Here is an 11,053-nt window from a genome sequence, read left to right as displayed (position 1 = left end):
AGGGAAAGGAAAACTCAGGCTTGACCTGCAGTTAAATCGTGCTGAATCTACACAGCTCCCCTCGGTCCCCAACCAAATGCATTTTACTGTTTCTCCACCGTGAGCCGCTGCCAAATATCCTGCATTTATTCTCCTGTACGAGCGTATTTGTTATTTCCTCAAAAGAAAGGCTGTGAGTCTGCTTCTCATTTCTCTGCTTCCACCACTCCCAGGACACTTGCTGTGCTCCCGACTTCAGGGCCATCGCTCCCATTTCCATCAGCAAAACAGGATAAGCCCAAGCTCGGCAGCTCCACGTGCAGGTTGGGCAACACCTGAAGCCAAGGGACCAGTCCTGGGATTTTCACTTGCAGCTACCCTTGACCACAAAGATCCATGTTCATTGTGGGAGGTTTTCTCCCCAAATAAGATCAGTCATTTACAGGGTGAGAAACACATCGGTCAAGGGTTTAGCTGGGCATTCATATTTCCATTTGCTTTTGAAGTCCCAAGGCAAACTACAGAAATCTTTTTGTCATATGACCTTGAGTTGGGAACTCAGATGACATTAAACCAAAAATTTTCCATGTTATTTTACCCATGTAAAATATTACCTATGTGTTATTGCACATATATGGAATTCCATCTATATGAGAGTGTACAAGGCTGTTAGTCAGCCCTGTGCACACCCATAAACCCAGCAGTACCTGCTGCTAATGTCACCACGAGCCACCTGAGCCAGGCTTTACCTGCAAAGACTCAGGCTGGGGAGATAAGCTAATTCCAGCAACTGGGAAAAGCAGCAGAAAGCTGGACACAGCCTCTGGACACACGTTGGCTGCTGTTTGCAGCCATGTGAGTCAGAAACATGCCTGTACCAATGGAAGACACAGACGCTGTGTAAGAGGCTGGAATCTGTTTAATCTGGTTTAATCTGTTCCAGGGCAGGTCCCCAGCCAAGCTGCCTCACACCAGCTTTTCAGTAGACTGAAGCTGATGAAAAACCAGGAAAAGAAAACACCATCCTGTGAACAAATAACAAAGTGCATATTGTGAGGCTCTGATACGAAGCTTACTTTTGACTAAAATAATCCAATAAATACTAATTGGAAACAAATGTCTATCACTGGTGCATAGGAGAACACGCTGGTGCTCCCAAACCTTGTAAAAATGAACAGCTAAGAGAAATAAAAACCAGATCCTGCTAGAAAAAGATCCTGACAGTCCAATTCTTCAGTTCTTCTCAAGGTAAAATGCTCATTGATAAAACTGGGCTTAATTAAGAACTGTAAGATGGAGCCTTCGAGGGTTTCTTCTACCATCAGCTGAAAAACTGCAGCCCCCAGCTCCCAGCACTTCCACTGCCTCAGAAGCTGCCTGGAGCCCTCTTGGCACAGTTCCCTCCACACCATGCATGCACACACACGTGGGGAAAACTGCTTCCAACATAATAACTTCAAATTGTCTATTAAAAAAGGAATTTTGCTGCCAGGAATAATATAATTTTAACTCTCCCCCAATTTATGTTCTTTAAAAAAAATATATACAAGCAGGCTATGGGTTTCCAATTCCCAGATTTACATTATTATTTCAAGGGAAATAAAGAAAACACTCTCGACCATGAAGCAGAGAGGAAAAGAAGGATCATAAACATTTGGGGGGAAAAAGGTAACAGCCCATGTGGCTCACAGCATTGAGAGCTATGGAGTGATGCTTTTAGAAAACCACTATCTTTAATTATCTGTGGCCTGGGGCTCAGATTCACACTCGGTCCATGGATGCTGGAGGAGAGGGCAGGGTCCTCTTCTCTCCTCTGACCTCCTGGGCTCCCCCACACTGGGGCCATCCAGCCCCTTGGCTGGGGACCATGTGACTGGCAGCTGTTTCTGGAATGGAAACCTCCTCCATCAAAGGGCCTACAGACCATCATCTCCATGGATTGCTTTAATCCAAGGCAGTTTGTAAAGCGTCGCCCCTTCGTCCCTGTTAAGCTCAGCAATTTGTTCATCGAGACCAACTGTTGCTATAAAGCTAAAACCTATTGGCTGGGCACTCTCCAAAAGGCATGGGAGCCCAGGGATGGGAGCAGGAGGAAACAGAGCCCTTCCTGCACTGCTGAGCTGCTCCGTGTCCCAAGCTGCCACCAGCTCCCTGTGCCCCTGGGAGGAGGATGCTTGTGCTGGTGGCAGCTCCTCTTTGCTCTGCTCAGCCCTGTTACAAAGCCCCAGGTGACCCAGCAGCATCCACAGGGATCAAGGGGCTCCTCAACACCTCCCAGACCAAGACCATGGACATGAAGCTCCTCAGTCCTTTCCCACCCCTCTGTGCAGGCTTTGGAGAGCTGAGCTTTGTGCTGGGGCAGCCACTGGTGCTGTGGGAAGCACTGGCCCTCCGAGAGCCCTTCGTGCCTCCTTGTGCTCCCCTTTGCTCTGCTGCACAACTTTCCTGCTGCACAAAAAGCTGCTCCCAGGCCAGAGCTCAGTCTGCTCTTCCTCAAAGGCTCCGAGACCTCTGCGAGGCTTCTCCTCGTGCAAAACAGTCGCACGCTCACCCTCAGAAACCCAGAACCAGGTGGATTTCTTTCCAGTTCTCCAATTCAAGATCAGTTAAAGTTTCCTTCCCTTGGGACCTAATTTGCTTTTCTCTGCTGGCTTTTCTTCCTGCTTTTTATGGCCTTTATTAAACTAAGAGAGTTTGCAAACCCTTCCCAAGAGCTGGCCTGTGGAGTTTCACCATGGAGAACCCTTTTAGCCTACAAACCAGAAACCCCCAATTTGTTTTCTCAAGCTTGCCTGGGTTTTTTTGGACATTTTGCAAAATGTCCTATTTGTCCTTCCACATTTTTTTCAACAGCAAATCTTTAGCTCTAGAGACGACAGGTTTTAAACAGAACTTTAGAGAACATCAGACTTCATGTTCTGATTCAAAGCATTCAAAAGTTCATTCACTTCGGTGTGTTATAAATTAGACTCTTAAAAGACCAGAAGTACAAACAAGATGATTTCCTTTTTCCAGACAGAGATTAAAACAGAGGATTGCTAATTTGAGAGGCCAGCATTGTCTCCTACAACCTCCACACAAGCCCCCACACCCTTGGCATGATTTGGAAGGGCTCTGATAGTTTTGGTGTCTCTTAAGAAGCCTTCCTTGGGAGCAGCCCCACTAGCTGCAGAGCCAAAAACACCTCCAAAATTGCACCTCTGATCCCCAAATCCAGCCTCCATCTGCCCACTGGTGCAGTGCTGGGGGGAGATCTGCCTGGCCAGGACCAGCAGCAGCTCTGGGATCCCCTGCACCATGTTTAACTTCCTAATCCCAAGTGCCAGTCCTGTTCCCTGTCATAAACACACGCCATGTCAGACTCAAACAGAGCTGAAGGCCATTAACACTTGGCTCAGCCCAAAGCAGCTTTCTGTTTGATGTTCCTCAGATCCACCCTCCTCCCAAAACCAGAACACAATCAGTCGGTGTCAGCTACACGCTGGCTGCCAAAATGCTGAATTAGAGACACAAGTGTTTCTACTTGTGCACCAGGAGGTCACAGCACCCTTCAGCCATGCAGTCACCTGGAAGAGGTGTCTTTTGTGACCCTGCTTGGTGACCTGTGTCCATCATCCAGCGATGGCAATACTCAAGAGCTCCAGCTCCTCACCAGCATTTGGCTTCTTTCTCTCTTGCTCCAAGCCTGGGTAATTGGGTCCAAATTGATTCTGACCTCTCCTGGCAGAGGGCTTTTTGTGGATAAAATTTTACTGCCTTCATTATTCCAAGTCCCCTCTCATACAAATGTGGCAAGCAATTAAGCCTGAAGACACATCCTGACAACCTCAGGCTGAAACTCAGACTCTGCACTGAAGACAACTGCAATGCAGCAGCCCCTCCTCTCCTTCCCCCAAGATTTTCAACAGCAAGGACACTGCTTTGTCTCTGATAAACTGATTCAAAAGTCTCAGAAATGGAAATCTTATTATTACCCCACAGAGGAGGTGTATGGGACGGGCAGCACGGATTTAATTTCAATGCAAATAACAGATTTACACTGTGGCCAATGGCCACAGGAGCAGGATCAGTTCTCCAACAACAGCCTCAAAAGAAGTCCCACAGGGAGCCCTTACATTCAAGGCTGCCCCAAAGCCAGAGGAAAAGGATAAATTTTAAAAGCTACACTCATTTTAACACATTTTTCCCCACCAGCACAGTTCAGATGCCCTGTGTATATGCTGCTTTTACAGACTAAGCAGGCTTCAATCTAACTTTTAAAAGCTCTAGTAAGTACAATCCCATTATTTAGCTCAGCTCAGAAGATTAAAAGATAAGAAAAAAAGGTCAGGTGTAGTTTGCTGAGGCTGGATAAACAGAGTGTGTGGGTTATTTTATGAGACAGATTTGGAATATTCTGCCAAGTTCCCCTTTCAGCGTATCCCACAGTCTGAAAGGAAAGTCTGAAGGAAAACTTAATGCATCACGTTCTTCTCACTACACTCCTTTCACAGTCATCGGCGAAACACCAAATTAATTTTTCAGATTTCAGTAAGAGAACAAACCTTAGAATCCGATGGTCTCCCGTAAAAAGGCCGCAGACGATGCTCACCTGACACACGACCCAGCCCGGAGCCTGGGGGAGCCCCAGTCCGGCCACAGCCCCAGGACAGGCTGGACTGCTCAGGGCATGGAGTGACAGGAGAGGGGAACGGCCTCATGCTGAAGGAGGGCAGGGATGGATGGGATATTGGGAAGGATTCCCTGTGAGGGTGGGGAGGCCCTGGCACAGGTTTCCAGAGAAGCTGTGGCTGCCCCTGGATCCCTGGAAGTGTCCAAGGCCAGGTTGGACAGGGCTTGGAGCAACCTGGGCTGGTGGAAGGTGTCCCTGCCCATGGCAGGGGGTGGGACTGGATGATCGTTAAAGTCCCTCCCATCCAGACCATTCTGTGACACTGTGCAGCACAAGGTCAGCACACATCTAACCCAGGCACAACCTCTCACAATCAAAGAGCAGTAACATTTCTCCACCTTGGAGCAGCCACACTGGTGGCCACCAGCAAGGCTCCAAAGGCTGCTGCCTCCCAGGGCTCCAGGGAACAGCTTCACTCCCTGGGAGAAGCCACAGCCCTCGTGCAAATTAAAGAGCTCAGGAGGGACTTGAGCTGCAATGCCACAGCTTTACCCCTTAAGCCACCTGGCTCCCCAGTGGTCCCTTCAAAATCTGCAGCAACGGAAAAAAGTTCCCCAAGACCGTCAAGATGAAAATGTGTTTTCATTTCTCTCGCTGCTGCAGTGCAGAGGGCACGTTTCTACCATCAAGGGGTGAGGGGTGTTTAACCAGCAGACAGAGGAGAGCTTTGTACAAATGTCTCCATAGAAAAGCCTCAAAATTTCCTCCTTTCTCCAGCAGCAGCAGCAGCAGGCTCCTGCCAGGGGATTACCTCTCTACAGCTAAGCTCAACAACAGTCTACACCCTGGAGAGGACTTTCCCTCTATTCCCAGTGTTCACCTTGCAAGCCTGGGAACAGGAGGGCATTGCTCAGTGCAGGTGTTGGGCTGATGCTCCTGCCAGGGCTCAGCCTCGAGCTGCCCTGCCATGCCCAGGCTGCTGTTGGATCAGCTCCCCACTGACAGAAAACATCCCCTACAGATGGAAAAAAACCCCAAACCATCACAACAAGTAACCACCCGCCCTCCTCCCTGCTCCCCTCCTCCCAGAGGTGCTGCTGTTCCCATTTCAGTCCACGCTTCCACGGAATCACTTTTCTCACCATCTGGTGTTTGGCTTAAAGGACAAACCTGGTGAGCTTAACACTGACCATGTCCTGATTTCATCCTTTCCAGCTTACTGTCTCTCTCCTCTCTCCCAGCTGGGGAATTGTTGCATTTTCAGGTATTATCATGTCACACTTTCTGATGTTCTTTCCATGACCACTACTAGGAGCTAATTGAAGCTAAAAGCATCACTGGCAACAAGTTAAGCTTCAGGCTACAGAGATATTACATTTTTAAAACCAAAGGGTGCCTGCTTCATCAACGTGGCTTACCTGAACATCTCCTTCTGTAAAAGCCAGAGTAAGTAAGGTACATAAGAAAACAAAGCAAAAGCAAGAGGATAATATTTTTTTTCCATTTTGTAATGTCCCAACGTTTTGCTTTTACTCATTAACAAAAATGGTAAATGCTGTTAGATTCAAGAACGTGTCTCAGGCTTTCCCAGGCCTCTCTGGGAGCAGCTGCTCCAGGGGGTGGAGGCTGCTGCTGCAGCCTGACCATCCTGAGGGACCATGATGGACATCCCTCCAGCATCCCCCCTGCCCCACTGGGGATGGCTCTCTCCACATGCCCTCACCCCAGCAGGTCACACAAGCGACCTCCAAGAGACATTAATGCCTCTTAAGTGAGAAACAAGGCAAAATGAAATGGGGTAAGTTGTTTTTCCTGATGGATAAGAGCAGAAACGCTGAGCTGCACCTGTGCTTTCAAACACTCAGCACTTCTGAGCACACAGGCAGCAGTTTCCTTACCTGTGTTAACAGTCATCACTGAAACTGATGTTATCAAGTAAAATAACACAGCATGTCTGTGTTAGTGCTTCATCCAACAGCATTTTGCTCTGTCCTAAACCAACTCCCATTGTCACCATTTCAGTATTGCTCCTATGCACCTTCAATGAGGAAAAACTATTCAAGTTACCTGGACAGAAGAAAACACCGTTTTGAAGTCTCCATTCCCATTTTCCACCCTTTTATCCCAAGATTGTTTTTGCCTCTTTTATACACCAGGATTACCAGAGCTCACTTAAAGATGCTGATTTTATGTAAGAGACACACAGAATTTCACAAAACAGGTTAGAGCTACGACAGCTCAAGATGGATCTTCTCAGTGGTACTGAGAAGATCCCTTTGCCTTCAAATGATTCAATATTATACCACAGGAAAAAATAAACACAAGTGCACAGCAAGGTGTGTGTAACCTCTTCACCCAGTAAATTAGACCAGTGTTTTTTGGTGGTGTACAGACCCCTGATATTTGGGTGTGAAACACTCACGGCTGAGGCGCCCACAGCACCCGTCAGGACCCAGCATGTTTCTGCTATTAAATCAGCATTAAATCAGTCCTCAAACAACGAGCTGGGAGTTCCCATGGACGGGAACCCGGGCTCGTGCCAGGGCATGAGCTCATCCTTTGTTTTCCCCAAAGCACGAGGCAAACATTTTCCCTCCTCCCGCCGGGACAGCCCCGTCAGTGCCCGGTTGGGATCGGGGGTCCCAAAGGCAGCTTTCCCAGGAGCAGCCACAGCCCAGCCCACCCTGTGACCAGGGGAGGGAGGAAGGAAAGTCAGGAGCCTCGAGAAAGGAAATTCCACCTCTCCAGTGAGGAGGCTTTAACCCCCAGTTCATCACAAAAATCAGCACAGCCCGTGCCAGGCTTTTGCAGAGAAGTACATGGAAATTCCCTGCACAGCAGCAACCTGTGGAGAATTAAAGCAAATACTACATTTAGTTAATTTAACTTAAAACTAACTCCATTACTCAGTTAATTAAATGAAGAGACATTCACCTTTGGTAAAACAAAGTAATGATAAACTGTTGAGACCAAAAAACAAATATGAGCATATTTAAGACATTTTTCAAGCTGTTAAAAACAGTGCCAAGGGACAAGTGAGCACCAAACTGCCCTCCCTGCTCCACTGTGGGACACCACTGCTGTCCCCAGGTGCCCAAAGCTAAGAGGCTCAGACTCCCCCGAAGCCCACATGTGATTTTATTTATTTAATTAGAAGCAAGTGAGATCAGCAGTGTAGTGGACTGATACTGTGTGTGAGGCCAGGGCTGGTGTGAGAAGTCACAGGAATGATGCTGCAGAGCCCACGCTGGGTGGAGGCCACGTGCAACAGGAGGCAGCAGGTCCTCAGTCCTGCAGCCACACAGCCCTGAGTCCACACAGAGCAAACAGAGCAAACCTCACTTGTGTTCACATCTCCACTGGCCTGGCTCACACACAGCATTGGGTTCCCTGTTCTGCCTGGATCAGGCTGCTCAAACAGCTACAGCAGACCCAAGCTAGTCCCAGTTCCCCCTCTGCACCCCATCCTGGCTGGCATTGTCACATGGCAAGCTGCTGCCTCAGTCAGGGCAAACTAACACGGATCTCTGTGCACTGAGACATTATAGGAAAAACAGCCTTCTCATCCTTCCTGTGCAACTCCCCTGCCACTGTGGAGAGATCAGCTCTTCTGCTCTGCCCAGAGCTCACCCCCAGCTGGATGGTCAGGCTGGGGAAGCTGCTGCTCAGGGGGCAGCACAAGGGAGGACAAGGCAAGGGGGACCAGGAGCACAGACCCACCGTCCTCATCCCTCCCCTGAGAATGACATGGGGGCTGCTCTGCCAGCAGGGTAGCACTGGGATGCCATTCCCAACTGAGTGCCTGCAGGAAGTGCCTCTCCCTGTCTGTGCTGCCAGAGGAAACCCAGCCTTTCACCTCACACAGCTTATTGCACCCAAGCGTCCAGGTCTGGGAGGACTCACATCCTATTCCAGCTCTGGCTACGTGCTGCCAATTTAATTTCTGCTGCAATTATTCTCCCATCCAGACACTTGATCTACTGTCAATTAGCACTGACACAGTCCCCACAGCCCAAAGCCCATGTTTCCAGCCCCCCTGGGCCAGAAAGCTGCCAATTCTGGCAGTTTGGGAAACGGTCAAGAAAACAAACATCCTCTCCTTTGATTAGCACCACATGGCGGTATTTTGACTAGAGAGCTCGTGCTACAGGAAGCCAAAACCAGTGGGATCTCCAGAAACTTATGGATGGGTGCTCCCACTGCCTCTGTCTGCCAGGGAGGAGTGGCTGGGCCAGTGCCCACAACAACACCAACACCGTGCAAAGGGAGCCCGGGGATCCCAGCACGTCAGCAGTGATGTCATGTCTGCAGGAGGGGCATGCTGACTGCTGGCTGCAGAGCTCTGAGCTGCCCCAGCATCCCCAAGGTCCCACATCCACCCACCTCCAGGTCCAACAGGCATGCAGCCCTTCATTCTTTAGGATGCAAGTCTGAATATCACTCATTTCTGGCCTCCTCTACAGATCCTTGCTGTTAAGGACAGACTTGCCCAGTGAAACCAACTGATAATCAAAGTCTGCTCTTTAAAAAAAATGTTATTTCCCAAAGGTGACTCACTCATCCTGCTCAGTGTTGTTCCTGCTAATTGTGAACAAGCAGCTCTCCATTTCCAGCTTCTTCAGTTGTGGGGGCAGCTATTCCCTGCAGTCACAGCATTAATCAAAGTTTTAACAAGGAGGATTGATTACATTCTTGGTCTCTGAGTAGGGATTTTCCACAAAGCTCAACAGAGAAACCACAACAGATTTAGAAAGAGGGGAGAGGAGAGCTCATAGCAACTCCATACCTTCCAAGTTGCCTTGCACAGAAGATAATTACAATCTCACTGCCTTGAAGACAAAGATTACACCTAAATAAACGAAATTTGAGTAATAGAAATACAGCCTCTCTACAAATCGCTCAGACTGAGGCATTCTGCTTATGTCACATGTTTTGGGGCCTCCAGCAAGAATTACTGTAGTCACAAGTCAAAAGACTTCCAAGACATCTTTGCCCAGAATGATGAAAAAGTTGATAAGAGTAAAACCTGGAGGAAGGAAGGACATGTGCTCCACATTACTGCAAAGGTCACTTTGGGTAAAACTCTCAAAACCCTTTTCAAGGACAACCCCAAACCTCTTTTTGTGATTTGAGAGCAGAATTCCAGCAGATTTTTTTCCCTGCCTTTCAAAGCAGATTGCTTTTTTCCAGATGCGAGGAAGTGCACCTAAAGGTTGCACATTTTGAGCCAAGTTATTGCTTTCCAATGAGATTTTTCTGTCTCACAATCCAGTGAGTGCCTTTGCTGAAGAGGCTGAGTGAACACAGCCTGGGACAGCCCTGGGTCACCCCGCCCTGCTCCACAACCAGGGAGCAACCAGCTCCAAGACAGTGAGCTCCACAACAATGGGCAAGGGATGCCTGGGGCCAGGGTTGGTTCTCTGGGGTGCTGACGGTCACCCTGAGCATCATGCAGGTCAGAGGACACCAGAGCACAGCTCTGACACGTGTCCTGAGCCATCAGCATGAGCCACAGCTGGCTTGGGGAGGGAGAAGAGTCAACCAGCACATCTTGGGTGCAACCACAGCAATGGGTGCATGAAACCTCCTTCACCTCCTCTCTGGGAAACCCAAAAGGCCATTGAGCAAGAGTATGTAGGGATACAGGCACTGAAATAGAGGGCAAGAGCTCCTGCCTGTACCTGTGTCCCCTTGTTCACACACCTCTCAGTGCCTACCACAAACACATCTGCTTTACCCACCCACTCTCCAGACTTATATATTTTCAGTGTAGGTCTGGATTCAGGATAATCCATCCCTACCCCCTCATTATATTTCATATAACTGTCTAATTTTTAAAAAGATACATATGTAACATATATTAATAGTCAGATTCAAATCCAATCTGCATTAAACCTCAGAAATGTTGTATCTGGCAGTGGAACTGCTGCACATTTGTTCCTCATTTAATATTATTCATAGGGTTTGGGCACATTAAAGTCTATTAAGAAAAAATATCTGTCAGAAAAGATGGCTGTAATTGATGAATGAAGCAAACGTGGCCAGAACCCAAAGCCCAGGCTCACAGATCAGCCTGTGCTGTCACTCAGGGCAGGAAAGACAAACAGACCCACGTGTTGCTGGTGTGTGGTACTGGGGTGGGTTTGCTGGCCCTGCAGTCCTGCTGTGCCTCTGCCCACTGTCCCTGGGCAGGAATACAGAACATTTGCAAATCCCACAGGGCTGGAATGGCCAGCTGACTCAATGGCCTCAGGCTCAGGTCCACTTCTCATGGGGTTTGGAGGATCGCACCCCATCCACATGGCTGGGTGGGGTCTGTGATGCCAGTGATCTCTTCCTGCTCCTCACTGAAGGAGACACCACTCCCTGTAGCATCATTCCCCCTCTTCCACCCTTGCAGCTCTTATTTTCCTTCTGGACTGAGCCAAAGGAGGGCAGCAAGGGCACCCTGGGACCCTTGTG

At 48.8% G+C, this 11,053-nt stretch overlaps 1 protein-coding gene across 1 annotated transcript in view; it reads right to left on the bottom strand.

Moving 5' to 3' along the window:
* PDLIM4 (PDZ and LIM domain 4) overlaps nucleotides 1–11,053 on the bottom strand; it is a 43,966-nt gene that overhangs the window by 10,113 nt on the left and 22,800 nt on the right. The window lies entirely within an intron of this gene.

This window comes from Lepidothrix coronata, unplaced genomic scaffold (genome assembly GCF_001604755.1).
Source record: "Lepidothrix coronata isolate B3197 unplaced genomic scaffold, Lepidothrix_coronata-1.0 Scaffold223, whole genome shotgun sequence".
NCBI lineage: Eukaryota > Metazoa > Chordata > Aves > Passeriformes > Pipridae > Lepidothrix > Lepidothrix coronata.
Note: the sequence above shows the minus strand (reverse complement) of the source record. Positions and strands in the feature narration are given on the sequence as shown.